Genomic DNA, 19,777 nt, shown 5'->3' with positions numbered 1-19,777 from the left:
TGCCCTCATGTTCACCTTGAATGCCCAATACAGTATATTTCACCTTATAGTTTTATGTGATGTTATGTAAGGAAGTAGGATCACCAGATCTAAAACATATTTGAAATAGATTCTTAAAATGTGTTATTCTTCAGTCCCCCATTTGAGAGTTCTTAAAAACTCTCACAAAAATACAAATTTAGACACTTAAAAGTTCATTCTTGTAACTTGAAAAAGTTACAGGCACAAGTTCTCAAAACCATAACTGTTGACACCTGCGACGCAGGGTGTAAAATGTCATATAAACTACATGATTACACAGAAAACCATGTAGCATAAGAGTGGAAGTCTTGAAAGTCCATGGCGCCTGAATTGCTGTGGAGTCTGTTTCCTGTAGAGTCCATTTCTCACGTAGAGTCGCTCGGATGACTCGTCCCTCATGAGGCTTGTTCATGGAAATCTGAGGTGATGCTTTACACCAGGTTTCCGCTTGCAAAGACATCAACACATACCTGTAACACAAGAAAACAAAGAAACGGCAGACCAGCAGTATTCATGCATAGACTTCATTCTTCCATAAGTCATTTGATCGTATAGTGGTTTTACGTCTAACTCTTATTCAAAGTAAACATTGTGATCGATAGTGTTTTTTCTTTTCCTAATCTTAATTGATTTGACACCTATGGACCAGTGAGGTAAGGATGGACTAAATGGGGAAAGGCCTATGAGGTAGTGTCTTCACCCTGGGTTCACCCCCGAACGCCTGTTGCGTTCAGTTCTTCCCAGGGCACCTCACTTGTCCGTGTCCTATTCTGTCCCTGTGTTGTGTGCACACTGTACAGTGTGTGAGAAAATTGGCACATTTCCATTCTCCAGTGAAACATCAGTCCTAATAAACATCATTAACAGAGGATGGTGTCTGATTGTAGTGTTCTGCAGTATAACATTTAAGGCTGTGAGTATACTGAGTGTCCCCCAAACAAAGGCTGTGACAGTCAATAAGTCTTTCATCTTTGTTGTGAGTTACTGGGGAAATTAAGCACTCACAGCCTAAATGGTTAACACTGTATCAAGTTGCCCGACGAGTTTAACGAGGAGGGGAGGGGCTGCTTCAGAATATCAAGCAGGCTAAGCAGAAGCTGAGTAACCTTATTTACATCTTTAAAGTTCTTTTTGCTTTTCCTACACTCATTTCCAAAATGTCCGTGCTTGCCACAGTAAGAACAACTGGCTTCTCTAGGACTTTTGCATTTCTTTGGCTTCTCTGAGTTGACCTTAACAGAAACTGCTGCAATTCTTACTCTCTCTTTGACATCAGAATCTCTTTCCCAAATAGCTAAACTTTCTAGGTTACTTCTGAGAGTTCTTTTAGCCCACGTAATATCTAGGAATGGCAAGGCTGTTCTGTACTCAGCTACAAGACCATCTGCCCAAATTCGGATTAGAGCTCCTTTGTCAGCTAACACACTTTCGGAATCATCCACTATTCCACTGTACGTTACAGCTACCTGACAGAACCTCTCTGTGTACTCACAAACAGTTTCACCCTTCTTCTGTACACAATTGGTAATTTTCGACCAATCGATTTTGGGTCCTAAGATATTCTTTAGGATTTTCAAAAAACCTTCTCTCAAATCGCCTTTACTGGCATGTTGTAGTTCGGAAGTAACAGCAGACTCAAAATTGTTGAATTCAGATAGATTTAAAATTTGTAACCCTTCACCCGTAAGCCAATGTGTTATGCGCATGCTCAGCCGCATCTAACTTCCACTGTAAACGCATGTATGATGCAAAAACTAAACCATCGAGCAAAATACCGGAGTGAACATGGCTGTGAACGACTTTTGCAGATTATGTGAAGTAAATCTATGCATCCACGGTACAATCAGCGTCTACGTCACGGCTCTCAGCCCGCCCTCTGTTCGTTGATTGGCCCGGCTGTTTTCAGGCCGGTGGAAAACTGAAAGATAGGCTGCTATCTCAGACTGACTACAGGAGCGAAATGAAATTAGCGGAAGTAGGAAGGCTGACGTAGTCAGGCTAGTGTGCACAAGATAAAACAGATAAACATGTTGCTCATGGTTGAGATCTGACTGATGCCAGAGGAACACAACTACACTAAACACACTCCACAAATACATGCAGTCTTTGTCTTTAACCTTTAACACATTTGCATCATGTGCAGGACTCCAGCAGATTGTTTTACATGTGTTCCGACACCAGTTTAACCTTGTTTAATAAATATCTATACAGTCTTTAAGACTTTTATGCACCTTTACTTATTAATCACATTTGAAAAGCTTTTTGAGACCAGTTACTATTGAAGAACTACAGCAGTTTTCAAACAAATAAAGTGAAACTCACGTTAAAAACACATCAATGTAAAACTTCACATCAGGCATGTGCTTGTGTATAACCACCTTATTTTATTCAAAAATAAAAATCAACAGGAAATTCCCAATGGAACCATTGGCTCAAATGCAAATCCTCTTCCTGGTTTTATGAAAAAATAAATAAATAAATACAGTACATACACTGCAGTCATTTTGTCTGAAGTTTAACCTGAAGGTTAAAGGTTTGAACAGAAGTCATCTTCTCAGTGAGTGTCCAAATGAAAGTAGGCAAATGAATTTATCACTTATCATTTATCACAGGAAACACAAGGAGAATGCAGGAAAACCAAACCACGACCACCAAACACAAACCAACCAAACCAAATACAGAAGAGAACGTAACTCAACCAAATGGAAACATAACTATCATAGATAATGTGGGGTAAAACAAGCCACAAGGGACTGATCAATTAACTAATAAGCAACCAAGGACACAGGCAAACACATGAGAAGGAATTTCATGCTGCATGTTTTGCCCTTTTATTGGAAGTTCTTGCTCTTTTGGTTTCTGTACACACATAAGGGTGTTACTGGATATTCTACATTCTTATCATGCTCTTTTAAACTAAAGTCAAGAATGAATGACAGCAAATGTGCAAGACAATAGAAAAAATGTAAAAAATGTATTTCTTCTTTTCAGAAGAGAGTAAGAGATGTTTTTGTGTATCAGCTGCATTTACTGACGCTGGTAATAAACAAGCAAAATCTGAAAGGCAAATTTCTCTGTAGCTCATGAATGTGGGTGTCACTGAAACTCACTGCATTCTTCCTGCACTCTTGATAGTGAACTGAAGTCGTGACATGACGGTGTATTAAGATTCAAAGACGACAGGAATATATAAAAAATAATGATTCACTTGAGGATCAAGATCCAGAACACAATGTTTCCCAGAGGAGTTTACGAAAGGATGCTTCAGTCTCATGTAAGTTAATGATCATTATTCAATTATTATTTTCCCTCACCAGTCAAACATCACATCACTAAATCAGCATGAATTTCCTTTTTGTTGTTGTTGTTGTTGATGGTTTGTGCTGGTCTGGTTTAGGATCTGGTCGACCATCATGGTCTTTCTTGTGATTCTGGTTGACCAATTACCCTTTCAGTCATGTTTTATAATAGACATGTTTTATAATTGACATTAATAAAATGTTTTTTTTATATATATAATTAGGTGTGCAATATTATGCATCTCTCTTTTAAATTTGAGCCTAAAACATTTTTTTTTCTGACTGATTGAATTCATTAAACATAACTCAAACTGACTAAATGGTTCTTCTTTATTGTAAATAAAAAATATTTAAATATAAATAAAATAGGTTTCTATATCTCTGAAAACCATGCAAAGTTGTGTTTTACTGATGAACAGAATTACCAACGCTATCTCATGACCAATTCGTACGAATTCGCATGAGTGATTAAAAGGTGGCTAATTTGTACGAATGTAAGTGTATGTGTATACTTCCACTGCTCAGTTTCACCAGTCTCTGTGTAAGACAGTCTCTTACCTTGGTAGAGCCAAATTTGCTTAAATTATGATTGTATAAAATGTCAGAAGATCAGACAAGCTGTCAGTAGGCCAATCTGTAACTAAAATCAGTTTTTCATTGATATAAATAGCTGATTTACTGATTATTCACTGATTTACGATAATTTACTAATTTTCCTAAATTATCCAGTTATTGTTGATGTTGTTCAAGACTGTATGTTTGATCAGAAAAAAAAAACAGTACACGAATTTGTTTAAACAAAGTTATAGTTTAAATAATTAAGAATCTTTGTGGTTCTTCATCTAATGTATCAATTAGATGAGGCAGAATAAAGCATGTCTATGATAATAAAAAATATAACATATATTTAAAAAGGCTAGTTATTATTGACATAATTTGAAAAATATCAACTAAGAATCCATTTTTAGTGTAAAAATGCACAATCAATAACACTGTACATTTCATCAGTTATAACAGTTTACATTATATTTTAGACATTTGCTGGTCTTTTTTCTGCTGCCCTCTGTAGGCCATTTATAATAATTCAGAGTGGCGTATCACCACTGCACAGAGAAAAATGCAAAATATTTTTCTGTGCATCAACATAGGTCATGTTAATAATAATAATAATAATAATCATTATTTTATTTTTAAATGTATTTAAAATAGTTTTACATGCGCCAATGTATTTTTAAAGTGACGGTTTGTTGATGTGCATTATCCTGACAGGCTTTTGTTTTTGTTATTGAAATTATCCTAATTTTAATCATTTGGATTGCAATAGAACATAGAAGACCGACAAAGAGAAACTCAAAGAAATGCAAAGGAAATTTGTTATTATTTTGTTACTTTATCACATACATCTACTTTTGCACCTGAGGTTTATAGCAGGTCTTAATAGTGATTAACAATTAAATAATGGAGGACGGGGGTAGGGTGGGGTGCTATAAACCAACAAAGCTCTTTTGATGTGAGAATATAACCACCCGTTCTCCTTTTGTCAACCGCCGTGTCACACCCCCACCACACTTCACCACTCAAGACCCTCTTAGTCATTGTTGAACATTCACAGAAATATAAACTTAGTGTGAAAGTGCTATCCATGTTTCACAGCATAATTGAATGCTCTGATATTAAAAGTGTAGATCTAGAAACACAAGCAAGGAGCATCATCCCTGCATGCTGCTGTTTCCTAAGAAAGGCTAAGAAAGCAATGAGAAACTGACTGATAAAAGCATTGGTTTGCGGTTTAAACCTCCACTTGAGATAAAGCTGAGAGATTGTGTTTGTCATTGGGTGTCAACAAGTGACCAACTAGTGGAACATGTTTCTGGTTTTGGTTTAGCACTTCAGTTGAGTTTAACCACACTAAAGCCTGCAGCCTGTAATACTTATTATCGTTCAACATAAATGTATCAGTCAACAACATTACAATCGAAACTATACAGCTGTGGCCATGAAAAAATACCCTTTCCTTAGAATCAATGAATTATCAAAAGTGTTCGCCTGATGAACTGATTAATTGATTGTAATATTAATTTACATCAAGTTAATCAAATTAACTGATCCAAATATTCAAAATTAATCATAACAAGTTATGAGTAATTATTAATATTTCCTCTTTGAGGTTATTTGCCTTAACAGCTTTCCTGTAGCTCAAACAGCAGAGCATTGGCGCTTGCAATGCCAAGGTCATGGGTTTGATTCCCAGGGAAAGTAAAAACTGATAAGAATGTAAATGTGAACCTTGAAATGCAATGTAAGTTGCTTAAAAATGTGATAAAAGTGTCTGCCAAATGCATAAATGTAACATGCACGTGAACTTTAATGACATCCCATTCTTAATGTTCATCCCATTCTTCAAGTTGGTCCACCCTTTGCAGCTACAGTATAACAGCTTCAACTCTTCTGGGAAGGCTTTCCACAAGGTTTAGGAGTGTGTTTATGGGAATTTTTGACCATTCTTCTAGAAGAGCATTTGTGAGGTCAGGCACTGATGTTGGACGAGAAGGCCAGGCTCACAGTCTCCGCTCTAATTCATCCCAAAGGTTTTCTATCGGGTTGAGGTCAGGACTCTGTGCAGGCCAGTCAAGTTCCTCCACACCAAACTCGCTCATCCATGTCTTTATGGACCTTGCTTTGTGCACAGTCATGTTGGAACAGGACGGGGCCATCCCCAAGCATGAAATTGTCCAAAATGTCTTGGTATACTGAAGCATTAAGAGTCCCTTTTACAGGAACTAAGGGGCCAAACCCTGAAAAACAACCCCACACCATAATCCACCCTCCACCAAACATTACTCTTGGCACAATGCAGTCAGGCAAGATACCGTTCTCCCGGCATCCGCCAAACCCAGACTCGTCCATCGGATTGCCAGACAGAGAAGTGTGATTCGTCACTCTAGAGAACTCGTCTCCTGCTGGAGACCGGTGCTGGAGTCCGGTAGCAGCTGCTTTACATCACTGCATCTGACGCTTTGCATTGCACTTGGTGATGTAAGGCTTGGATGAAGCTGCTCGGCCATGGAAACCCTTTCCATGAAGCTCTTTACGCACTGTTCTTGAGCTAATCTGAAGGCCACATGAAGTTTGGAGGTCTGTAGCTGTTGACTCTCAGAAAGTTGGCTACTTCTGCGCACTGTGAGCCTCAGCATGCGCTGACCCCGCTCTGTGGTTTTACATGGCCTATCACTTCTGAGTTGCTGTTGTTCCAAATTGCTTCCACTTTGTTATAATACCACTAACAGTTGACCGTGGAATATTTAGTATTGTGGAAATTTCAAATTTGTCTTAATTTGATGTTAACAGTTTTTACAGCAATGTTCATGGCCTCATATAGTTCTGGTGACATCTGCTTTGTTGCAAGACTTTCCCTGTGCAAGAAACAGTGCATCCACTTTGCTTCTGGCACTCGCTCTTGGATTTGTTTAACAACACCGCAATGTTTTCCCATCAAAGCAGCTGCGCCGTCTGTGCAAATACCTGAGCAGTATTTCCAATCAAGACCTTTTTCAGAGAAGTACTCATCAAGGCAGTGTATGACATTATCTGCTGCGGTTCTCGTTGGAAGTTCTTTGCAAAATAGCAGATCTTCACAAAGATTACTGTCCATGCAGTATCGGACAAAAACTAACAGTAACGCGGCGTTGCTTATGCCCGTCGACTCGTCCAGCTGTATGGCAAAATAAGGGCTTGCCTTTATTCGTTCCACAAGTTGGCATTCAATGTCATCGCTCATGCCACCCTTGTGATGATCTGAATATGTGACCCATGCTGGCAAATGAGTCAGAATGCACACAAGTTAATTTCGAGCTACAGGAAAAACAAGTGAAAAATTTCAATTTTGGTCAAGTTTGACATTTTCACAAAAAATTGTTAATTAAGCCTTTATGTAGCGATCACAATGCTCAAAGTAGTAATTAAACATCTAAAAGTATCTTTAATTGTCCGTTTTCTGAGAGGAGTACTTTTCCTTTGCCCATGAAAATTTGTCATTTAAATTGTATAGGCCTACATCTCAAAATGTATTATTATTAATATTATTAATTATTGAATGAGTAAACAATAAGTTGAACACACCAGCAACAACTCAAACAACTCAAAACAGATCTATTTATGAATGAATCATCGGCCCTGTTTACACCTGGTATTAAGATGCGTTTTGGTCGATCGAATCACAAGTGGACGACACTAAATACAGGTGTAAACAGGGTCTAAAACGTTTTGATCTTGTCCACTTTCAACCACTTCCAGAGGTAGTCGACCGGATTGCTTTCGTAGTGTAGAGATGCTCATGTGGTCGAATGTGTTCTAACAGCCACAAAAGACCGTCTACTCTTCGCCTACTGAACTAATGAGTAAACAGAGATTTCAGTGCTGCATTTCGGCCAGATTCAACGCACGTGGATAGGAGAAGTGTAAACCGAATACTATGTCGGCGTTTTGCGACTGGCATGAGTGGTTGGATTCACCCGATAGTCCCTGATGGTCCGGCCTTTGCGAGACAAACAGGATGGTCACGAGTCTGTTGGAGAGGCATTGAGCTGCGAAATCTTCGTCCCGTTCGCTGCGAGCGGCAAATGATCAAAGAAAAAGCCACAGTGCAGATGGCTTTGCTCAATGCTCGCTCCGTGGGAAATAAAACCTTCATGCTCAACGACTTTATTATGAACAAAAAGTTGGACTTCCTTTTTCTGTCGGAAACTTAGCTAAAGGTAGGAGATCTTACTCCGATGTCCGAACTTTTACCACTGGGTTACTCCTATTATAATTCCCCTCGGTTAACTGGTCGCGGTGGGGGCCTTATGTCTATTTTTAAAGATGAAATCGGATGTCGGTCGATCTCAACTGAACTTTACAATAGTTTTGAGCTACAAACGTTTCAGACAATGTTTACAAATCTCTTGTGTATCATCCTCCAAAGCCAAATAAGGACTTTGTGAACGAATTTTCTGATTTTGTGAGTAACCTGATTACACAATTTTAATTATTGGGGATTTTAATGTACATTTGTGCTGTGGGCAGGATGTGGTCTCCAGAGAGTTTGCAAATATGATTGACTCTTATGATTTGACACAGTGGGTCAAAGGACCAACTCATAAGTTGGGCCATACGTTAGATTTGGTTTTATCTTTTAATTTACATATTCAGGACATTATGATTGACGAAGTAGTGTTTTCGGACCATAAACCAGTGTTCTTCAATGTATGTTTTTACAAGAATGTGGAAAAGTCACTGCCAGAAAAAATATGGTCTCGAAAATTCAATTCTTCTACTAATGCTGAATTCTCTATTCTGTATAAAGATTATGGTGAATCTATTTTATCGGACACATCTTTGATGAACTTAAGTGTTGATGAGTTGCTGGAACGGTTTACTTCAGTTTGTGCAGATATTTTGGATAATGTTGCTCCTCTTAGAGCTAAAAGGGGTAAAATTAAACATTTGCCATGGGATAATGAACCCCTACGGGCACTTAGACAACATGCTCGACAAGCTGAAAGGAGGTGGAAAAAACATAAATTGCAGTTCCACTACGGGATTTTTAGAGAATCGCTACAATCATTTCAGAAGGCCTCTAGAGATGCTAAACACAAGTATTACTCAGATGTTATCACTCAACATGTGAATGATCCTAAAATTTTATTTGAGATAATAAATTCTGTTGTTAATCCTAGGCAAACTAGGTATCCAGATCCTTCAATCTTAAACTGTGAAGATTTTTTGAAATTTTTTAATGATAAAATTGCTGGTATACACTCTACAATACTAAAAGTACAGATGACTCCGATTTTTGATCTGGCTGTGCCTTGTAGCACGGAATGGAGTGAATTCCATCTTATTAACCTTCCAGCTTTGGTGGATATTGTTGTACATCTTAAGCCTTCTTCATCTAAAGATGATGTCATGTCACCTCATTTTTTTAAGGAGATTTTTGCTAGTGTAGGAACCACAGTGCTGAACCTTATTAACAAGTGACTTAGTCAGGGCACCTGTCCAGCAGCTTTTAAGTATGCTACAGTTCGTCCATTATTAAAGAGGCCTAATTTGGCAATAGAGGATCCTAATAATTTTAGACCGATCTCAAATCTACCTTTTTTAGCCAAGGATTTAGAAAAAGTGATATTCAAGCAGCTACAAGCACACATCACGGCAAATTCAATTAGCGAGCCCTTTCAGTCGGGCTTTAAGTCCTGCCATAGTACTGAGACAGTGCTAGTCAAAGTGTTAAATGACATCTTTGTTTCATTGGATAATGGGGAAAGTGTTATTCTGATTTTGCTTGACCTTAGTGCAGCGTTTGATATGGTGGACCATGAGATTTTAATCAATCGCTTAGAACATTGGGTTGGCCTAAAAGGTACTGTTCTCAAATGGTTTAAATCCTATCTTACAGACAGATTTTTTTCTGTTAGCTTTGGGGGCTGTGATTCCTCAAGATTACATCTGCTTTGGGGAGTCCCACAAGGATCAATTCTTGCCCCAATTCTTTTCTCCCTCTATATGTTACCATTGGGGGAAATTTTTAGGAAACATAAAGTGTCATTCCACTGCTACGCTGATGATACGCAGATTTATCTGCCCGTGAGAGAATTAAATTCAAATTCACTTGATACTTTATTGGCATGCTTACATGATGTTAAGGAGTGGATGGCTGCAAACTTTTTGAAGCTTAATGAAAATAAAACTGATGTCATCGTGTTTGGCCCTAAAAAACATGATGTGCTGCAGTACTTGAATACAACTTCTTTGAATGGTTTTGTCAAATCTAGTGTAAAGAATTTGGGATTTGTTCTGGATAGTGATTTAAAGCTGGACAGGCAAATTAGCTCTGTGGTGCGATCCTGTTTTCTTAGCCTACGTCTGTTAGCTAAGACTAAACCATTTCTATCTATTTCAGATTTTGAGAAAGCCATTACGTCCATTGTTTTTTCTAGAATGGACTATTGTAATTCCCTTTTTTATGGTGTTGATGCCGGAGCAATTGTGCGTTTACAGAAAATCCAAAATGCTGCAGCTAAAATGATAAAGTCGGCAAAGAAATATGATTCTGTGACTCCACTATTAATTTCACTAAAGTGGCTGCCAGTAAGATGTAGAATTATTTATAAGATTCTCATACTAGTTTTTAAGGCCTTGCACAACTTAGCCCCAGTGTATTTATCTAGCCTGGTGGCAATTTACACCCCCTCTAGATCCCTGAGATCTGAAGATAAACAGTTGCTTTGTACTACCAGGACTAAATATAAACATAGGGGTGATAGAGCATTTTCTCGAGCAGGTCCAAAACTATGGAATGATCTTCCTCAATCGATTAGATCTGCCAAAACCTTATCCATGTTCAAAGCCATGCTAAAACAACATCTCTTAAACTCTAATGGAGAGCTTTCTTAACTGGTTTATTGTCTATGTGTCTTTTTTATGTGATATGTTAATTTATTCTATTGTTCTGTGTTTATACTTTGTTACTTTGAAGCACTTTGGGCAACGCGAGTTGTATTAAACTGTGCTATATAAATTAATAAAGAAAGAAAGAAAGAAGAAAGAAGTGCACTAGCCAAACGGGATTGAAACTTTGTCGGCTGGAGACCCAAGTTTTGTTTTAAGATGAAAAACATACCAAGCACAATGTTCTCTCACCATTCCTGATTTCTAACACACACTCACCGCGTTCGCTCTTGTGTCTGTCAGAGCAGAAACTAAAGCTGATGCTCTCCATATATTTTCCCATAAACTCCGGACGCGTTCATATATGCAAATTGTGCAAGCTTATTTTCTCCATTTAGATCGAAAGATTTGGACAAGCTCATACATTAACCCGCCCATAGACTCTCCCCTCAAAGAAATCAGGACAGAAGTGGTTGAAAGTGAACAAAAGAGACGGATTAAAACACCAGGTGTAAACGGGAATGTGTCTCCCTCGTCTACTTGTGATCCGATCAACCAAAACGCAACTTAATGCCAGGTGTAAACAGGGCCATTCACACTGGTTTTATCAACGGATTCGATCCTATTCAATGAAATGAACCAACTCAAATGATTCATTCACGAATCGGACATCATTACAATGTTTATTTCATAAATTCTACCAGGAATTCCCATTTGCCGGGGACAGTCCCATTTTAGAGTCCTGTCCCTGGGAAACGGGGATGTCTGGTTACTCTATTCAAGTGTCAACTTGGGAAAGGTGAGATAAATTAATAAATGAAATAAAGAATCAAGGAAGTTGGCATGGGTGTGTGGCTTTCTAAAGCCAGTAAGGTACTGTAATGTGGGTAGGTGCAAGTAATTGTGCCAAACACTTGGGGTCGCTGTTTTTATTGAGACATAAACATAGGGTTATACAAACACAACACTCAATAAAGATCACATGTGGAAAAATATATGTTGTACTTACCATAATTTGGGTCTTTCTTTGTGTTCCATTGTTAGATTAAAAGTTATGTAATTCAATGGAATTATATATTATTTATTTATTTATTTATTTATTTAAAAAAATTAAACAGATGTTAGTCTCCAAAAATCATTCAAATAATGCTGATACAGTTCAACAGCACTGTTTCACTGTTTGTATCACTCTGCTTATTTTTGTTTTCAGCCTCATATTTACATGCAAATGTTCAATTTATGTTCACCATGCTTGAGGCTCAGGTTTCAGCACTTTACTATTATTTAAAAAATATTTTTTTCATTGGTCAAAGACCTGTCCTATGTTTCAGTTGTTGAAGGTGTTTGGCATGCTTTACTCTCTGCAAGGCAGAACAAATGCAATGCAACGTGCTGCTCTGTTTCCATTTGAGGTTAAGACAACTGTGAGAACTGAGATAACCTAAATGTATAATGGTATTGAAAAAACTCTGCACTCGTTTAAGGTTAAACCCCACTCTAGACAAAGGTGAGAGACCCTGTTTATCATTGGCTGTGCCCAAGCCAGTGGAACATGTTTATGGTTTTGGTCGAGCGCTTCAGTTGAGTTTAACCGCACTGTGCTGTGCATCATATGCCCTGGCATGCATCACACACTATATATATAAAATGTATATATAAAATATAATATTTTATATATATATATATATATATATATATATATATATATATATATATATATATATATATATATATATATATATATATATACATATATATATATACATATATATATATATATATATATATATATATATATATATATATATATATATATATATATATATATATATATATATATATATATATATATATATATATATATATATATATATATATATATATATATATATACATTTTTTATGTCTGAGTGAGAGTGTATGATGTTTTTTTTTTATTATGTTTTTTAAAAGAATCAGACAATTTTCAGAAAAATTCAGAATCAGTCATAATCTAATTCATCAATATTTATTATGACTCTGGAATTGATTTTACCCTTGTGTTTTTATCAATTAAGTAAATTGATGTTTGCATGATATACACTATTTTTAGATTTTAAAACTATTTTCAGATTTTAAAACTGAACATTTTATTTATGTCTAAGAATGTAAGGTATTAAAGGGAGTCATATGAATAATGGAGTACATTCAAAATAAAAGGACAATGTTTTTCCACCTAAAAAATATTTATGCCATTCATTGACTCTTGCCACACACACACACACACACACACACACACACACACACACACACACACACAAACAAGACAAAGGCGGTGGCAACAACAATAATGAGTGCTGAGCTTGAGACAAGTATGTTGGAAAGCAATAAAACTTCAGTTTGTTAACTAAAAATAACACACTTTATCAACCTGTGGTTATTTAACTGATGCTGTTTAATTTTTTTATTAATTTATACAGGCATTTATACAGCACATTGACAAAATAAACAGTCCTCTATATCCTAACAAAAAAGGAAATATTTCAGATATTACTCTTCTCTGTCTAGCATTTAAAAACTCAACCAATCAGATTTCACATAAATGTGCACAATCTCCATTCTAAAATATTTCCTTTGTGTCACGACAGTTTAGAGACTAAAGTATTTTCGAAGAATATAACAATTGCTCAGAGAAGTTTCAACCATACAATATACAGTAGGCGGCGAGCTACATAGGCCTACCGTGCACCCCCCCCACCTCCCAACAAAACCATACTTTTTTGAAAGGTCTGGATGTGTAGAATATGAATCTGAATGTTAACATTGAAAATTTTGGGTTGCACTACCTGTTTTAGCCCTGTGAATAGGGAAACCCTAAAAAACGATTTTAAGCGATTTTAACACATCGAGATTGTCCTAGTCAATCAGAACAGCTTTTAGGTGACCCAATACACACTCAAACTTAACATATGATGACTTAGGTCAAATACCTACCATGCTGCTTATTGGTAGGTGTCTAAAATTAACATAGGTAAGGCTTTATGTCGATATAATGAGCCCATTTCAAGGCCACGACCTAGATTCGCCTATCATGCACCCCAACCCCCTCCCCTTAAAAAAAATCATGCTTTTCTGAAAGGTCTGTATGTGTAGAATATGAATCTGAATGTTAACATTGACATTGTTGGGATACACTAACTGTTTTAGCCCTGTGAATAGGGAAACCCTAATAAACGATTTTAACACGTCGAGATTGGCCTAGTCAATCAGAGCAGCTTTTAGGTGACCCAATACTCTTACTACACTAAATTGATAATTACTTTAAATAGTTGTTTTTAATTATTTTTAATTTAATATAGTTAAGGCCTTGTATGGATATAATCGATCAAGGACCATTTCCATAGCATCAGTTAATATGCTAACGTGCTAACATTCCAACATCCCAACATTCAAACTCCTCACCCTCCCCATCTTTATTTAATATAATTGACCCCTCTTACTACATTGATAGTTACTTTAAATAGTTGTTTTTAATTATTTTTAATTTAATATAGTTAAGGCCTTGTATGGATATAAAATAATATCCTTTATAAAATATATTATGGATATAATGCAAGATTAGCCAGAATGAAAGAAATACGTGACACAAGAGATTAACTGAACCACTGGAATCTGCTCACAGAATGAATGTAACCTGTGAACTTATACCAGACACCATTACAGAAGGTGATGGATATCACAGAGAATGCTACCAAATATTTGATACAGAAAATAAATACAGTGGGGCAAAAAAGTAATTAGTCAGCCACCGATTGTGCAAGTTCTCCCACTTAAAAAGATGAGAGAGGCATGTAATTTTCATCATAGATACACTTCAACTATGAGAGACAAAATGAGAGAAAAAAAGTCCAGAAAATCACATTGTAGGATTTTTAAAGAATTTATTTGCAAATTATGGTGGAAAATAAGTATTTGGTCAATAACAAAAGTTAATCTCAATACTTTGTTATATACCCTTTGTTGGCAATGACAGAGGTCAAACGTTTTCTGTAAGTCTTCACAAGGTTTTCACACACTGTTGCTGGTATTTTGGCCCATTTCTCCATACAGATCTCCTCAGCAGTGATGTTTTGGGGCAGTCTCTGGGCAACACGGACTTTCAACTCCCTCCAAAGATTTTTTTATGGGGTTGAGATCTGGAGACTGGCTAGGCCACTCCAGGACCTTTAAATGCTTCTTACAAAACCACTCCTTTGTTGCCCGGGCGGTGTGTTTGGGATCATTGTCTTGCTGAAAGACCCAGCCACGTTTCATCTTCAATGCCCTTGATGATGGAAGGATGTTTTCACTCAAAATCTCACGATACATGGCCCCATTCATTCTTTCCTTTACATGGATCAGTCGTCCTGGTACCTTTGCAGAAAAACAGCCCCAAAGCATGATGTTTCCACCCCCATGCTTCACAGTAGGTATGGTGTTCTTTCTCCTCCAAACACGACTTGAGTTTTTACCAAAAAGTTCTATTTTGGTTTCATCTGACCATATGACATTCTCTCAATCCTCTTCTGGATCATCCAAATGCTCTCTAGCAAACTTCAGACTGGCCTGGACATGTACTGGCTTAAGCAGGGGGACACGTCTGGCACTGCAGGATTTGAGTCCCTGGCGGCGTAGTGTGTTACTGATGGTAGCCTTTGTTACTTTGGTCCCAGCTCTCTGCAGGTCATTCACTAGGTCCCCCCGTGTGGTTCTGGAATTTTTGCTCACCGTTCTTGTGATAATTTTGACCCCACGGGGTGAGATCTTGCGTGGAGCCCCAGATCGAGGGAGATTATCAGTGGTCTTGTATGTCTTCCATTTTCTAATATTTGCTCCCACAGTTGATTTCTTCACACCAAGCTGCTTACCTATTGCAGATTCAGTCTTCCCAGCCTGGTGCAGGTCTACAATTTTGTTTCTGGTGTCCTTTGACAGCTCTTTGGTCTTGGCCATAGTGGAGTTTGGAGTGTGACTGTTTGAGGTTGTGGACAGGTGTCTTTTATACTGATAACAAGTTCAAACAGGTGCCATTAATACAGGTAACGAGTGGAGGACAGAGGAGCCTCTTAAAGAAGAAGTTACAGGTCTGTGAGAACCAGAAATCTTGCTTGTTTGTAGGTGACCAAATACTTATTTTACAGAGGAATTTACCAATTAATTCATTAAAAATCCTACTATGTGATTTTCTGGATTTTTTTTCTCATTTTGTCTCTCATAGTTGAAGTGTACCTATGATGAAAATTACAGGCCTCTCTCATCTTTTTAAGTGGGAGAACTTGGACAATTGGTGGCTGACTAAATACTTTTTTGCCCCACTGTACCACAAATCCTGTAGAGTCCAATATACACAAAATTTAGAAAAATTGAGAAGTGCAAGCACAGAAAACAAGGCCAAACAAATCCAAATAGTAGAAGCTCACGGTGAGACATTTGGTGCTGTATCTCGAGTTATTGACAAGGAAATCATCGGCAGCAACAAAATGATGAAATTGACTGATCTGACCAAAATCTACATAGCTCATCTAGGATGCACAAACTTGCCTCAGCACCAAATGCCTCACCGTGAGCTTCTACTAGTTGGATTTGTTTGCTTGCACTTCTCCATTTTTCTAAATTTTGTGTATATTGGACTCTACAGGATTTGTGGTATTTAGCTTCTGTAGCAAATAGATCCTTTCCTCTAATTCTGCGAAGCAAATTTTCATCAAATTTTTGTTCTGCAACTTTGAGGACTGTTCTCCACCCATCACACTCAAACTCTCTTAACCCCTCATTCGTCCATATCCCTTTCTTTTGTACCTTCTTCCGTGTAATTGAGTTGCAGAATATACAGTCAGGTGTGAAGAGCACCTTGTCACCAGTTGAGGCCCTCTGACTTTGCCTTGAACTTGCTGCTAATAGTTCAGGCTTCTGGTCGAGTCTTTTGAGATTCATGGTGAATCTTTGGTAGCATTCTCTGTGATATCCATCACCTTCTGTAATAGTGTCTGGTATAAGTTCACAGGTTACAGTCATTCTGTGAGCAGATTCCAGTGGTTCAGCTAATCTCTTGTCACGTATTTCTTTCATTCTGGCTAATCTTGCATCAGAATCTACGTTTGCCCATAATTGCAAGAGTGGTCTATATACAAGACCAGGGACATGCACAATGCATCTGGACTTTGGTTTTGTCCCATGACATACCCTATGCCTTGAAGGACCTGCAGTCACTTGGCCCACTGACTCATGTCTTTACTCAGGCATAACTGAGCAGTTCAACTATGTTGAAGAAACCAACTACATAACCGACTAGATTATCTATGTGTGTGAGGTGTGTGTGTGTGTGTGTGTGTGTGTGTGTGTGTGTGTGTGTGTGTGTGTATAAGCTACTGGACGTCTAAAATTTCCCTTTGGGATGAATAAAGTATATATCTATCAATCTATCAAATGTAATCTAAAATAATTAAAAACAAATATTTAAAGTAAGCATCAATGTAGTGTAGTAAGAGGGGTCAATTATATTAAATTGTAAACTAAAATATTCAAACATCGAGCAATTCAGTGAAACAAATTTCTTGCTGTATAGGCAGAGGATGCAGACTTGGGGTATCTGTCTGTGTGAGTAAGAACAGTCTTTCAGGACAGTCTGCCTGACACAGAGGAAACTGTTAATGAAAATTAAAAAAATATCTTATTTTGTCATTGGATGAACAACCCAGACAGGTTTCTGATTTGTCAATGAAATTACTTCGATGGAAAGGGTAATGAGGGTTGGAATGTTAGCACGTTAGCATATTAACTGATGCTATGGAAATGGTCCTTGATTGATTATATCCATACAAGGCCTTAACCATATTAAATTAAAAATAATTAAAAACAACTATTTAAAGTAATTATCAATTTAGTGTAGTAAGAGTATTGGGTCACCTAAAAGCTGTTCTGATTGACTAGGCCAATCTCGACGTGTTAAAATCGTTTATTAGGGTTTCCCTATTCACAGGGCTAAAACAGTTAGTGTATCCCAACAATGTCAATGTTAACATTCAGATTCATATTCTACACATACAGACCTTTCAGAAAAGCATGATTTTTTTTCAGGGGAGGGGGTTGGGGTGCATGATAGGCGAATCTAGGTCGTGGCCTATACATGAAATGGGCTCATTATATCGACATAAAGCCTTACCTATGTTAATTTTAGACACCTACCAATAAGCAGCATGGTAGGTATTTGACCTAAGTCATCATATGTTAAGTTTGAGTGTGTATTGGGTCACCTAAAAGCTGTTCTGATTGACTAGGACAATCTCGATGTGTTAAAATTGCTTAAAATCGTTTTTTTAGGGTTTCCCTATTCACAGGGCTAAAACAGGTAGTGCAACCCAAAATTTTCAATGTTAACATTCAGATTCATATTCTACACATCCAGACCTTTTAAAAAAGTATGGTTTTGTTGGGAGGTGGGGGGGGTGCACGGTAGGCCTATGTAGCTCGCCGCCTACAGTTATTCCAAGGCAAACACCTTTGAATTGAGAAAAGTTTTTAAACACATACATTTAATTTAAAAGCAGGGTTTTAAAATCTTTTTGATGCCACAGACCCCCAGATATGATATATTATCATATATTAAAATATGATTCCTTAGTGGCTATATTTTCATGTATAAAACATTCAAACATTCAAACTGCATTTAAAAATAAAAATATTTCATAAGTAAAATATTGTTGGGAAAAATATTTACTTTCTGTTAAGGAGACACTGTGTTTGTCTACCTGCTGTTAAAACAAAACAAAATATTACAATTCAATAAAATAACTTAAAATAACTGGTTTAATAATATCAAATGGAATCAATAAAAAAAAAATATATTTTTTTTTTTCTCTGAACTTTCCCGCAGACCAGTTAATGTCATGTGTGTTAAGCTGCCGAACAGTTTGTGGTTAGAAGTTGAATAAACATTAAGAAAAAGTGAACAAAATAAGTATAAGATCAGTCATACTCGTGTGTTCATGACTTCGGCAGGTTTAGAGCTGCATATGTGCTGTTGATTTGGCTGGAGCGAATATTTCTACGCAGCTTGGAAAAATCCATCGTGGCGTACTGAAAGAGAAATATCAGCAATTCCAGTTACAATTAAACCAAAATGAACTAAAAGTAATGTTATGGAAGCTAGCAAGAATGCTAATTTCAAGACAGAAAATAATTAGTTAAGATAATGTCACATTTGTACCTGTATGTCGTGTTCTTCTATAACTTGATTTTGCTGTAGATCAGTGTTGAGTTGTGATTCTTCTGCTGATCTTCTGTTTCCAACAACAAAAACCTTTACCAGTCCTAAAAATGAAATAATTAATTTATATTACATTTTTACAAAAGCTTGTATTATATTTTCTTAAATTATTTTTCTTAAAAAAGCATTATATTAATATTAAATATGGCTGAAAATCTCTCACCAATCAGCACAATGATCAGAAGCCCGTTCATCAGAGCAGATATGATGATAATAATAATCTGCCATTGTGTCTGATTCTGATTCTGATCAATACACTCCACCACTGTCTGATTGTGACACTCAGTTAGTTGAGTTGATTCTGGAAAGAAAGTGTTCACAGTCTGTTTTAAAACAATTTTGTGAAAATATTGATAATAAATAAGAATAATTAAGTTTTTCATAGCCTATCTAAATAAAATATAAAATATAAAATATAAAAGACAAATGTAAGCAGTGATCATCAATAAGCATGGTTTACTGAAAATGCAAATGAACTCACCGGTGAAGTGCAGTCTGGTGCTGTTGCTGAGTTTTGGAGGTGTGCGTGTGTTCATACAGTAATACACTCCTAATTCATCAGCAGTCACATTATTAATAACTAGACAATGTTTTAACTGCACTGAATATTTCTTTCTGAATGTTTTATTTAAGTAAAAAGGTAATTGTGGTGTTGGGAATGATCGTAGAATCACTGTTGGAGGATCTGGTGTTTTCAGTAAAATCCAATAAACCTCATTTTCATCAAGATCACAGTTTATGGTCAC

General features: G+C 36.9%; 1 protein-coding gene and 1 long non-coding RNA gene across 4 annotated transcripts in view; one reads left to right on the top strand and one right to left on the bottom strand.

The window, feature by feature from the left end:
• LOC307169592 (sodium channel regulatory subunit beta-4-like) overlaps positions 1-19,777 on the top strand; it is a gene marked incomplete at its 5' end in the record, with an annotated part of 199,970 nt that overhangs the window by 9,315 nt on the left and 170,878 nt on the right. The window lies entirely within an intron of this gene.
• Positions 18,649-19,777, bottom strand: part of LOC307169412 — a 62,789-nt gene continuing 61,660 nt past the window's right edge. For 2 of the 3 annotated variants that reach the window (XR_013823123.1, XR_013823124.1), the window contains exons 2-3: positions 18,972-19,075; positions 18,649-18,841 (exon numbers count right to left, since the gene is read on the bottom strand). This is a non-coding gene — a long non-coding RNA (uncharacterized lncRNA). Of the gene's footprint in view, positions 18,842-18,971; positions 19,076-19,194; positions 19,246-19,777 lie in introns of those variants that run through there. The other variant, XR_013823125.1, reaches the window with a different exon arrangement.

The sequence above is a fragment of the Squalius cephalus genome, assembly GCF_949319135.1.
Source record: "Squalius cephalus genome assembly, chromosome: 13".
Lineage (NCBI taxonomy): Eukaryota > Metazoa > Chordata > Actinopteri > Cypriniformes > Leuciscidae > Squalius > Squalius cephalus.
The sequence above is the reverse complement of the archived record's forward strand: the minus strand, read 5'-3'. Positions and strand labels throughout refer to the sequence as shown.